Here is a 13,949-nt window from a genome sequence, read left to right on the forward strand (position 1 = left end):
GAGTGGTGGCTTACACCTGTAATCATAGCACTCAAAAGCGTGAAGCAAGAGGAACACCACAGACCCAGGGTGAGATCTTGCTTCAAAAAAGAATAATTAATTTTAGAAAAGTTTAAACTGAAAGAAGAGGTCCTCAGATCACACAAACTAGAAAGTAAGGGCAGAGGAGATGGCCCCGTGGATAAAGGAGCCCATGGTCAGTCCAAGGAGTCAACTCCCAAGTGTGTGTGTGGGGGGGGGGGGGAGAGGAAGGGAGAGAGAGAGAGAGAGAGAGAGAGAGAGAGAGAGAGAGAATAAGTTGTTAAGCCCATGCAATGGTGCATGCCTGTGTTCCAAACACTGAAGAAGTAGATGAAGGGTTTCAAGGTCAGCCTCAGCTACATACTAAGTTCAGGGCCAACCTGGGCTACATGAAACAAATGTCTCCAACACTCATAGTCTAACAGTCAAGAGAGCAAAAGACAAAACAATACTAACAATTAAATCACAATGAGAGATGAGCCAGAGGCCTGCACAAGCTGCTAGGAGAAGCCTTCAAGCACCTGGACGTAAGGACATAGGGAAGATGTGGCTATTCACCAGATGAGTTCACAACACAGAGCATGATGGTGGGGGACACTGAGGTCTGCAAGACCATCAGTGTGGGGTGAGAATGTGCAGCTCCGTAGGACTGGAGCAGAGCACACAGGGCAGGAGGACAGGAGAGTCAGATGGGGGGGGGGCGCTCTGGAGACGATATTGTTTGTGCCTGGGAACTGGAGTTTCAGTCCTCGGAACGTAGGGGGTCTTTGAATGCCTCTTTGAGCAGATTATCCAAAGGTTCTCCCACTTGCCCTTCAGGACGTTCATGCTGCAGGACTTACAAGAAAAGAACTGGGTAGATCATTCAGAAGCAATCGCAGGAATGCAGGAGAATTAATGGGATTCAAACTAGGGCCATAGCAGTGGGGATATAAGGAAGGGGACATGGGAGAGGAAAGACTCGGAGCCTGGGAGGATATCGGGTGCCCTGGAACAGGGAGGAAGCAATGGTCCTCAGTCCCCTGAGACGAGGCACAAGGAAGAGGAGGTGTGCAGAAGACAGTTTTCTTGGAGCCAGGTAGACCTGAGGGGCTTGTGATAGGTCCAAGAGGAGCTGTCTAGCCTTTGTTTGGACACGGCCACAGCACAGGTTTGCGAGCCTTTGGCTCTGGGTGGCAACAAATCACCGATGACAAAGGGAGAGCGTCCAGTGAGCTGAGTGCTGATAGCAGAGCCCAGGAAATCCGCCCTTGAAGTAGCAGGCTCAAAGAGGAAAGAGAGCAATGAACAGCTAAGAGAAGTCAGAGACTTGGGGCACCTAGACAGAGTGGAGCCTGGGTAGTCGGCGAAGCCGTCTTCGGCATCGGATATGGGCCGTTCATTGTTTGCAGAGTATGGCCCACCTCAGAGCTCAGTTTACCCTCACAGTAAGAGTGTAAACAGAAATCATCCCGAGAAACTAGGTTCAGATAACAGCAGACTACGGACTCACTGCTAATTAACCCAAGAATTGAACCTTGAACCCAAATGTTCTGACCAAAGCCGGGCCCCTCTCTTTCCTCTGTCGATCAAGTTCTCCCTACCTTCTGGGCCCGGCAGAGGCAGCGGTTCCCATAGCCCAAGAGGCAGCATACTTAGGTGGGAAACCCCTCTGCACGTCTGCTCGCACAGCCTTTCCGTCTTGTGAAAAGCTGAAGCTTTTCGCTGCTCTGAATTCTCCTCGTCCAAGCCCTAGCTGGAGTCTTCCTCCAGTGTCCCTGAAGATTCCAACTAGAACTAACATTTCCCTTTTCTAAATTCCTGAGACCAACGCAGTTCCAGAGGACTCCTGATGAGTCACGCGCTTGTGTAACCCCCCCCCCCCCCTCGATGTGAGTAGAACCTGTGACTTGCTTCTGGGCAATAAAATACGCCAAAGGTGATGGTTGTGTCACACCCATGGTTCTGCTGAGTTATGTAATGTTCCTTCTTAGCAAGACTGGCCCTTCTGGCTTTTTGGAAGGCTGAGAGCCACCTAGGGAGAAAGCCACACATGTGAAGCCTCAGAGAACTCCAGGACCCGAGCGGCTCTTGGGGACAGCACGAATAAATAAATAAATAAATAAATAAATAAATAGGCCCCTCCATCTTATACGTTTATGAAAGTCTGCTAACAAGCACACGAACACGTAGAAGAGGATCCAAGCTCCACAAAGCAACCTTGACTATAGCCAAGTGAGATCTGAGTAGAGGGCCCATGTGCTTTAAGCTGCTGAATCTGTAGTAACTGGTTACACAGCAAAAGAAAAATCAATCTAACCCCTACTGCATTTATGGTCAGCCCAACTCGGTTTAGGACACAACAGCAAGTATTTCGCTGTGTTCTACTTTCCCAAGCCGATGGTAGGCTTCTGGGAAGTAATGAACTGGCCCCGTGCGGTTAGAGCATTTGTTCTTGCAGAGGACCCGGGTTTGATGGCCAGCACCCACGTAGTGCCCCATAACCATCTATAACCCCAGTTCCAGAGGATCCCAAACCTTCTTCTGACATCCAAGGGCTCCAGACACGAGAGCGCTGTACAGACAGACCTACAGGAGAAACTCAGATACAGGAAGGAAAGCGAGCAAGCTTTCTTCAGCGTTCTCCTGTCTCACACCTAATATGCCAACCCAACCATTGACAAAACAAAGCAAACAAACACACAAAAACAACTACCTTGACTAGGCTTTTTGAAGTTTTTGTTTCTTGGGGTTTGTTTGGTTGTTTGGTGCTTTGAGACAGGGTTTCTCTATGTAGCTTTGGAACCTGTCCTGGAACTTGCTCTGTAGACCAGGCTGGCCTCAAACTTGCAAAGATCCCCCTGCCTCTGCCTCCCAAGTGCTGGGATTAAAGGCGTGCACCACCATCACCCGGCTTTACCACAACTAGTTTTAGTCAAGACTTTCTTCTGGGACTTAGAGAAGACCTGACACTGTATGTACAGCTTCCAGTGAATACCAGAGTCGAATTGAAGCTCTGCAAATACAAAGGGTAACGGCAAGAAGGGTGGATTTGGGTAAGCTGCCATATGGTGCCACCTCATCTTCATGTAGAAGCTTCAATTTGCAGGACACTTACAAAAAAATAGCTTAATTTTTAAAAATGAAGTACATATTACAACAGGGTAGCTTTGCTCAGGCTTTCCTCAGTCGACTTCCTGTTGCCTCCGAGTCAAGATGTAAGGACTGTCAGCTCCAGCACCACATCTGCCTGCATGCCGCCATGCTCCCTGATGTGATGAAGCCACCCCAATTAAATGTTTCCTTTATAAGAGTTGCCAAGGTCATGGTGTCTCTTCACAGCAATAAAAACCCTAAGACAGAAATTGGTACCAGAAGTGGGGTACAGCTGTGATAGGCCTGACCATGTGTGTGGAATTTGGATTTCGGTACTTTTGGGAAAGTAGTGGAATGCTTTAAGTGCTGCTTAAAGGACCATATTAGTCGGAGTATGGAAGACAGTGGCGCTGTTAATGATTTGAACTGTCAGGAGCAAGCTCAAGAGGTTTCAGAGGAGAATTTTAGTATGTTGCCTAGAAATCGTTTTTGTGATATTTGGGTGAAGATAATGACTGCCTTTTGCTCTTGTACAAAAAGTCTGCCTGTGGCTAAAGTGAAGAGTTTTAGATTAATTCCCATGGCAGAAGAAATCTCAAAACAGCTCAGTGCAATCTCTGTCGTGTGGTTTTAGTGGTAACTCTAACTAAGTAGAGCCAGCTGAGCAGGGTAAATTACAAGATATAAATTTTAAGGAGAAAAAGTAGAATGGTTCAAGGAGATAAACAGATGAAATGAAATACAGGGAACAGTGGCCTAAAGGCCAGATCCCACCCAGGGAAACTTCTAACTTGTGGAATGAAATATAGAAGAGTTTGGAGCCAGGTGTGTTGGCACACCTTTAATCCCAGCGCTAGGAAGGCAGAGGCTGGCAGATCTCTGAGTTTGAGGACTGCCTGGTCTAAATAGCAAGTTCAAGGACAGCCAAGTTTAGGCAGTGAAGGGCAACAGAAAGCTGTGAAGATGTAGTTAAACAGCCCCAGCAAGCAGTAGAACTTGGCAGCTTCAGCCATGTGGTTCTGACTTTAGAGTTAAGGACAAAGAAAGGAGTTATGGAATAAAGCCCCTGAGGCCAGGCACCTGTCAGTGGTATTCTTGAATGAAGGCCTAGCAGAGAGGCCATTTTGTGAAACTGTGAAGGTGAAGCCTGGATCACCTGGGAGAACCTAAGATGTTAGAGATTCCCATCGTGGGATACCTGACGAGGAGAGCTGCTAACAGGAAGTGGAGCCAGCTCAAGGGAAAGAAGTGTGTTCCAGGACAGGCTCCAAAGCTACCCAGAGAAACTCTATCTCAAAAATAAACAAATAAGTAAATAAAATTAGAGAGCCTTTATCAGAAGGCAGAGGCAGGTGGATCTCAGTAAGTTTGAACCAGCCTGGTCTATATAGCAAAATTCAGGACAACCTGGGCTACACAGAGAAAACAGTGAAAATATCCAGATCTAAAACAAAAAAAAAAATTTGCTAAACTTGAAAACTGTGTTAGTTCATGGTTGTTTCTAACAGCCATTTATGCTGAATTTCACCCACCTTTATCTGAGAATGATAACTGTTTACCAGCATCAGCCATTGCTTGCTTTCCACCTTGTGCCATCTTTCCCTTTACTCAGATCCTCAGTTGGGTTTCATGGGCTTTCTAATGTCTTATTTATTTATTTATTTATTTATTTATTGGTTTTCCAGACAAGGTTTCTCTGTGAAACAGCTTTTGTTGTTCTAGAATTCACTCTGTAGACCAAGTTGGCCTCATACTCACAGAGAGCCACCTGCCTCTGCCTCCTAATTGCTGGAGTTAAAGACTTGTGCCACCATGCCCAGCCTTATTTATTCTTTTAATGTATTTACTGGCAGTAGACCTGGCTGGCCTGGAACTGACTGTGTGGACCAGGTTGATCTCAAACTCATGTTGAATCTCCTACCTCTACCTCTTGAGTGCTAGGATGTTGTGGTCTGAATAAGAATGATCCCCAGAAACTCATATGTTTAAATACTTGGTCCCCAGTTGGTGGAACTGTTTGGGAAAGATTAGGAGGTGTGGCTTTGTTAGAGGAAGTGAGTCACTGGGGGTGGGCTTTGAGATTCTAGTTCCTAGTTCTCTTTCTGCCTTGAGGTTGTGTCTCAAGAGTGCTTGCTGGATGGTGGTGGTGCATGCCTTTAATTCCAACACTTAGGAGGCAGAGACAGGAGGATCTCTGTGAGTTCAAGGCCATTCTGGTCTACAGAGCAAGTGCCAGGGCAGTCAAGGCTACACAGAGAAACCCTATCTCAAAAAACAAAACAAAAAACAAGATGTAAGGGCTGGAGAGATGGCTCAGAGGTTAGGAGCATTGCCTGCTCTTCCAAAGGTCCTTAGTTCAGTTCCCGGCAACCACATGGTGGCTCACAACCATCTGTAATGAGATCTGTGCCCTCTTCTGGCCTGCGGGCATATACACTGACAGAATATTGTATACATAATAAATAAATATTAAAAAAAAAACAAGATGTAAGCTCTCAGCCATTATACCAGTGCTGGTGTAGGAGGTCCTTCTGTTTATGTGTTGCTTTCATTGGTTGAATAAAGAAACTGCCTTGGCCTTTTGATAGGGCAGAACTTAGGTAGACGGAGTAGACAGAACTGAACGCTGGGAAGAAGAGCAGACAGAGAGCCGCCATGGAGCTGCCAGGTCAGACATGCTGAATCTTTCTTGGTAAGCCAAGACTTCATGGTGATATACAGATTATTAGAAATGGGTTAAATCAAGATGTGAGAGTTAGCCAACAAGAGGCTAGAGATAATGGGCCAGGTAGTGATTTAATCAATACAATTTCTGTATGGTTATTTCGGATGTAAGCTAGCAGGGTGGTCAGGACCAAAAAAAGGCCCTCTCTCCTTGTAACACAGTGCCATGCCTGCCTGCCTGCTGTCATGCTCTCCACTATCATGGTCATGGACTCCAACCCTCTGAAACTGTAAGCCTCAAATAAACTCTTTTATGAGTTGTCTTTGTCATGGTGTTTTGTCATAACAGTAGAAAAGTAACCAAGACATGTGGTGTATTATTATTATGATTATTATACATTTATTCTATTTTGACTTATGTGTATTTGTGTGAATCTCTACGTGACTATATGCATGGATACAGTGCCAACAGAGACCAGAGTCATTAAATATCCCTGTAGCTAGAGTTACAAGTGATTGTGAGTCACATGACATGAGTGGTAGGAATTGAATCCAGATCCTCTGTAAGAACATATGCATCTTAACCACTGAGTCATCTCTCTAGCCCTAGGGTTGTTTATTATTATTACTGTTGTTGTTAATCTTATTTGAGATGGGTTCTCAATGGCTTCACATTCTTTGGCTGAAATCAATCTCCTGCCTCAGCCTCCCAGGTGCTGGGATTACAAGTGAGTGATAACATACCCAGTTACATTTCCAAAGTTGTTTTGACTAAAATGCAATTCAAGTTAAAAAAAAAACTAATAAAAGCACTGTAAGAGAATGTTGTACGCAGAATGGAATCAAATTCCCCTTGAAGATCACCTGCTCATTTATTCCTTTGTTTTTTTGTCCTCTTTCAACACAGCTGACTCACTTCATATCTATGCCAAAAAGTCATTGGGACAGGGAGGCAGAGAAGAAGTCTTGGAGCCGTAGAGAAGCCCAGGCACAAAGCCTGGTGGCTGTTCACAACTCTGGAAAAGTTTATTTACTGACAACATATATGTACTAATGTTTACAGTCCCTTAGAAGTGTGCACATGAGGCAAAGCTGTGTGTAGATGGAGCAGCGGGCTGCGTTTCCACTCGGCTCCCAGCTGCCTGGCTAGCTTATGCCCCGAAATAATTACACACAAATTGTATTCTTTTAAACACTGCTTGGCCCATTAGCTCTAGCTTCTTACTGGCTAATTCTCACATCTTGATTAACCCATTTCTAATAATGAGTGTAGCACCACGAGGTGGTGGCTTACTGGGAAGGATCTTAACCTGCATCCATCTTGGAGAGGAGAGCTATGGCGTCTGCCTCACTGCCTTCTTCCTCCCAGGATTCTGTTCTGTTTACTCTGCCTACCTAATTTTCTGTCCTATCAAAGGGCCAAGGCAGTTTCTTTATTAACCAATGAAAGTAACACATAGAAAGAAGACCCACCTACATCAGCTGTGAGAGCCACACTTTGAATAGCAGTGAGGATCTGACCCGACACACTCAGGGACCTTGATAACACTCCAGACGACACTACTGAAACCAGCTTGTGCCCCATACCCAGGGCTGGGCAAAAGGCCTATCCGGCTCCAGTCTATAAACCTGGAATAAGAGATTGTCTATTTACTTCAATCCAGTAATTCCAGGCAATTTTCCTAGAAAATACCATTGACTAAGTCCTCCCCAACCCCTTAAACCCAAGCCCGGGAGCTCACTAAGTTCTTTTGGTTGTTGTTTGTTTGTTTTTTGAGACAGGGTTTCTCTGTGTAGCCCTGGCTGTCCTGGAACGCACTTTGTAGATCATGCTGGCCTCAAACTCACAGAGATCCGCCTACCTCTGCCTCTCAAGTGCTAGGATTAAAGGCATGCACCTCTACTGCCCAGTTTTTGGTTGTGAGCCACCTCATGGGTTCTGGACATTGAATGCAGGTCTTCAGGAGGTGCAGCCAGTGCTTTTAACCACTGAGCCATCTCTGCAGCCCCTGAAAGTTCATTCAGCCCTCTTCTGGAGTTGAAATAGGTTTCAATTAGCTTGTTTGGCTTTCCGAGGCCATGTGGCCCTGGCTGGCCCGGAAATCACTATGTCACCACTAATCCGGCGCTTGGCTTTGGTTCGTGAGACAGATTCTTACTACATAGCGTAGGCTGACTCTGAACTCATAATCAAGGCATCTCCCAGCTGCCTGGGATTACAGGTGCCAGACACCCTACCCAGCTCCGTCATTTCTAAATGACATGTGCCCTCCAGTGCACAGACACTAAATATCAGCACCCAGTTCTCTCCATTCAGCTCCGGGTGCCAGGCAAGTGCCCCAGGGCTCGCTCCAGGAGTGATTATCTTTTTTTCAGTGATCCAGGACAGCCACCTTGTAAAACATTCTGCTAGTCCAGAGGAGCTCACTGCAGTTCCTCCACCGGCCTCTAGGTGTGGACCAATGCTGGGACGAGGAGACTAATAGCCCCTGCCATTTAGGACTTCTCTGCCTAGGCTAGAGGCAAACAGGGACCCAGAATCGGAGACTGGGTACCAGGCTGAGGGAGCATCGAAGAGGATGATTAGCACTGTCTGGCAGACTCGGGGGTTGGGGCGGGGATTCACCAACAGGTATCAGCTTTTTTGTTTTTGAAACAAAGTCTCACATATACCAGGCTAGCATCAAGCTCACGGAGTTTGGCTTTATGCAGTACTGGGGACTGAACCCAGGGCTTTGTGCATGCCAGGCAAGCACTCTCTCATCTCAGTTGAACTGCATCCACAGCCCCTTGTTTTCTGAGACAGGGTTTCCTGTTGCCCAAGCTAGCCTCCAACTTAGTACGTAGCCAAGACTCACTATGAAATCCCGATTCTACCGCCTTCGCTTCTCAAGTGCTGGGATTACAGGCATGCATCACTATTGAGTAGGATTGTTTGTTTTTAACATTAGTTACTCACTTGGTAGGGGGTATTCCTGCCATGTGCATCTGTGGAGGTCAGAAGGCAACCTTTGAGAATCGCTTCTCTCTACCATCTGGGTCCCAGGAATTGAGCCCAAGTTGGCAGCCTTGGCAGCACTTGCCCTGCTAGCTGCCTTGCTGGCCCAGGGTTTTAAAGGTCGACTTTCAGAGTCAGTTCTGTCCATCATAAGGGTACCCAGGATCACACTCAGGTCACTAGCCTTGGCCACAGATTTCTCACCCTGCCCCCACCCCAACCCTGAACCACCTCTCCTGGCCTCTGATTATGGGTTGGAAAAGACAAAAAACAAATGGCAGAAAAAGGTGTGGGGAGGTATATGGTGTATCCTAAAACAGCCTGCACAGTAGCAGAAGTCCAGAAATCAGAGCTAGTGAGGTTTATTCTCAGCTGTTGCATCTCCATGGCCTGCGGGTGTGTGTGTGTGTGTGTGTGTGTGTGTGTGTGTGTGTGTGTGTGTGAGACACTCAGCCCTGTTGCTGAGTGAGCAACATTATCTCTCAATACAGCTGTCACATTCTTAAGGCTGTTCTGTGGGTCTCTACGAAATCCCAAGTCTACCAAGGCCGTGTAGCCGTGGACAACTTCGTGGAGTTGAATCTCTCTGCTTTTACATGGGCTCCAGGCATTGAACGCAGGTGGTTTTGAACAGGTGCTTATGATTTCTTCCTTTATTTGGGAAGGGACATGCACATGTGGAGGGCATTTGTGATTTGACCCACTATCTCAACCTGGACCTCCCTTTTCAAAAAAACGTAGTTTTGTTTTGTTTTGTTTTGTTTTGTTTTTAAGATGGGGTTTCTCTGTGTAGCCGTGGCTGTCCTGGAACTTACTATGTAAGCCAGGCTGGCCTCAAATTCACAGAGATCCGCCTGCCTCTGCCTCCTGAGTGCTGGGATTAAAGGTGTGCACTGCTACCACCCGACTTAAGAAAAACAAAGTATTTTATTTTTATGTGTTTTTTTTGTTTTCCTTATTATTTATTATGTGTACAGTTTTTTTCTGACTACATGTACACTTGCAGGCCAGAAGAGGGAATTACAGATGGTTGTGAGCCACCATGTGGTTGCTGGGAACTGAACTCAGGACGTCTGGAAGAGCAGTCAGTGCTCTTAACCTCTGAGCCATTTCTCTAGCCCTTTTATGTGTGTTTTTTGGGGTATGTGTGTGTGTGTGCATGTGTGTTTGCACACATGAGTGTGACTGCCCATGGAGGCCACTAGAAGGTGTTGGATCCCCTAGCGCTGCCGTTACAGGCAGTTGTGAGCCACCCTACATGGATGCTCTCGACCTCTGGGTCACCACTCCAGCCCCCAACCTTAATCTCTCAACCCTCTGACCTTCACTCCCTCCCGTGCTGGTGCAAGTGTTACAATTATGTGTGTGCCACGGTGCCACCACGTCCCGCTTGAATCCTCAGGCCACCTGTGATTACACAGAATGTGATAGTTGGTGATTGGAACTCAGACAACCTGCTATTTGAGAGAAGTGGAACCTAGGGTTCAGTTAGTGAAATGGCCGACCCACATCCCCGGGTGAGCCACGCCAACACCCAGCCCTCCTTAGCACCCACACTGAGCATGCTCGGGCTGTGATCTTCATCCGGTGAGCACATGAGACTCCCGGCCACACCATCCTCTCTAGAGAAAAGGGGGAGAGAGTGTGGCTTGACAGAGCTTTCTGGAAAACTCCAAAACAGAGTCTTTCCTGAGCAATAATTTTTTTGTTTTGTTTTGTGTTTTTTCAAGACAGGGTTTCTCTGTAGCTTTGGAGCTTGTCCTGGAACTAGCTCTTGTAGACCAGGCTGGCCTTGAACTCAAAGACCTGCCTGCCTCTCGAGTGCTAGGATCAAAGGTGTGCGCCACCACCGCCCAGCAACCAAGAACTTATTTAACGTGATCAAATGAAATGACATTCCTCCAGAATCCCTAAGAAGAGGAGATTAAACACCAAGCCTTATAAAAGAAAATTTTTCTTTTCTTTTTTTCCTACTGTGTAGCCTTAGCTGCCTTGGAACTCGCCTCTGCCTTCTTAGTGCTGGAATTACAGGCGTGTGCCACCACCGCCTGGCATATATGAGATTTTTAGTTGCTCTTTTGAGACAGGGTATCATATAACCCAGCTCTCTTCAGACCTGCTACATAGCTGGGGGTGTCCTTGAATTGCATGTCCTCCTGCCTCTGTCTCAACAACCCACCTGGTAGTAGGGCTACAGGCCTGTCCCATCCTGTCTAGCTATAAATGAGATCTTAAAATCAGCTTTCGTTTTTACCGAAATGTTTACCAGCCTCAAGAATGTTCCAGCAGTCTACCTCTGGTGACACAAATAAGCAATCAAACCAAGGGCAGGGAGACTTGTTCAGTTTGTAAACAATATTTACTCTCCTATAATCCAATTTCTTCTCAGGCCTGGCCTTTGTTCTTCTGGTAATGGACCTAATTTGCAAAAAAAAATCCCTCATTTAATCTTAATTCAACTGCTGCCCTTTGCTTAAAAATAAAATATAAAAAATTAAATTAGGTATTTACAGCATGGAAGCTCCTGAGACCTCTCGTTTGTTCTACAGGGCTCACAGGGATCACCTGCACAGGTGCTCAATGGCATGCTGCCCTCTGCTGGTTTCAACCTGGAGGTGCAGAGTCCCACTTGGCTCACAAAACTCTTAATGGCAAGGGACTTTAGTCAGCAACACCAACCCACCAGGAGTCCAGAGGGCTATGGACTTTCAAGAAAGGACACACTGAGGTTAGAGAGTGAGCCAGGCAAAAAGCAGCACTCACTAGAGGGTAGGGAAGGTGAAATGGTCACCTCTTCGAATTAGGAAAAGCACAATGACACTTAAGATCTTGGGACTTGAGGGCTGGAGAAATGGTTCACTGGGTAAGAGTGCTTCCTGCCTTGGCAGAGTGCGGGGAGTTGGGTTCTCAGCATCCATGTCAGGGGATCATAGCCGCGTGTAACTCCAGTTCCAAGGAGATCCAATGTCCCCTTCTGGCCGCACCTGCACACACACACACACACACGCACGCACGCACGTACGCACGCATGCACGCATACACGCACACAATCTTCAAAAAGACAAAATGCAGGGCTGGAGAGATGGCTCAGTGGTTAAGAGCATTGCCTGCTCTTCCAAAGGTTCTGAGTTCAATTCCCAGCAACCACATGATGGCTCACAACCATCTGTAATGAGGTCCGGTGCCCTCTTCTGGCCTGCAGACATACACACAGACAGAATATTGTATACAGAATAAATAAATAAAAATAAATAAATAAATAAATATTTTTAAAAAAGACAAAACGCAAGGGACTGGAGAGATGACTCTTCCAGCGCACCCAGGCTCCATCGGGTCCGAAGGGATCTGTCATCCTCTTCTGGCCTCTGAGGACACCGCAGACATGCATGCAAGCAAAACACTAACACACATAAAATGGAAATAAATATAACCTCAAAGGAAAAAAATTTAATGTGGACTCTCTGGGGATGCAGTTTGGTACTAAAGCCCCGCCCAGAATGTGTGAAGTCTGGGTTCAGTCTCCAGCACCCCCACACCTCCACACCTCCCACACAAAGAATTGTGAACTCAGGTGAGTCAGGTGATCCGAGAGGCTCAGGAGGGACTTGGGGAAAGCAGAGTGCCTGTGCCCTCGCTCCATCCATACTGTCTACCTGTGCACCCTTCTGCCTGTGCCCTAGTTCCATCCATACTGTCTATCTACCTGTGCACCCTTCGACATGAGACCTGCTCTCTTATGCCTCGATTTCTTCATCTGCTTCCAAGGGAAGGTACTCCAAGCTACACTAGCTCAAGGTCGGGACTTTTCTCCAGCTCATTCTAGGATACTCTTCCTAGAACAAGAACAAAGCCCAAGCCCGGCGGTGGTGGCACACGCCTTTAATCCCAGCACTTGGCAGGCAGAGGCAGGCGGATCTCTGTGAGTTCGAGACCAGCCTGGTCTACAAGAGCTAGTTCCAGGACAGGCTCCAAAACCACAGAGAAACCCTGTCTCCGGAAAAAAAAAAAAAGCCCATACTGTGGATCTTGATTCTGTCCCAACTCTAACCTAAAGTAGCACACACCTGCCCATGCCCACCTGTACCCACACCCACCCTTACCTGCACCCACCTTTGTGCCCCATTTCCTTAAAATTAGATTATTTGTTTCCTCAGTTTTGAAAAATAATGTGTGACTACTTGCCTGACGGCACACAAATATCTCCTGGCACTGCTTAGATTAATAGCAATTTAGGGACATATTCTCTGAATTTCCCTTCTAAGCCTACAGCCAAGCCATATATATATATATATATATATATATATATATATATATATATATTTTGGTTTTTCGAGACAGGGTTTCTCTGTGGTTTTGGAGCCTGTCCTGGAACTAGCTCTTGTAGACCAGGCTGGTCTCGAACTCACAGAGATCCGCCTGCCTCTGCCTCCCGAGTGCTGGGATTAAAGGCGTGCGCCACCACTGCCCGGCCAAGCCCTATATATTAAATGCCCAGAAATATTTATTCACCATAAATCATATAGTGTCCATAGTGTGCCAGACATGCCCCATGCTACACATATTCCTTGCATATGAATTTTTTGAATATTTTTATGTTTTTTTAACTTTATGTGCATTGGTGTGAAGGTGTCAGATCCCCTGCAACTGGATCTTCATACGGTTGTGAGCTGCCATGTGGGTGCTGGGAATTGAACCCGGATCCTCTGGAAGAGCAGTCAGTACTCTTAACCACTAAGCCATCTCTCCAGCCCCTATGAATTTTTTAAAAAAGATTTATTTATATGTGTGGGTGCTTTTGCCTACATGTTTACTTGTGTTCACATGTGTGCAGTACCCACAGGAGCCAAAAAAAAAAGGCATCAGATAATCTGAACTGGAGTTACAGATGACTGTGAGCCTCCATGTGGGCTCTAGGAACTGAACACTGGCCCTCTGCAAGAGCAAGTGCTATGAACCACAGAGGCATCTCTTTGTTCAGACCATTGCTTCAGCTATGAGGGAGGAAAGCAAGGACTGCACGCACGGGTAGGGCCAGACTGCTTGTGCCCTCGCTCCATCCATACTGTCTACCTGTGCACCCTTCTGCCTGTGCCCTCGCTCCATCCATACTATCTATCTGTGCACCCTTCTGCCTGTGCCCTAGCTCCATCCATACTATCTATCTGTGCACCCTTCTGCCTGTGCCCTAGCT

Source organism: Microtus oregoni, unplaced genomic scaffold (assembly GCF_018167655.1).
Source record: "Microtus oregoni isolate MIOR12 unplaced genomic scaffold, Mior012 000007F_ref0000211, whole genome shotgun sequence".
Lineage (NCBI taxonomy): Eukaryota > Metazoa > Chordata > Mammalia > Rodentia > Cricetidae > Microtus > Microtus oregoni.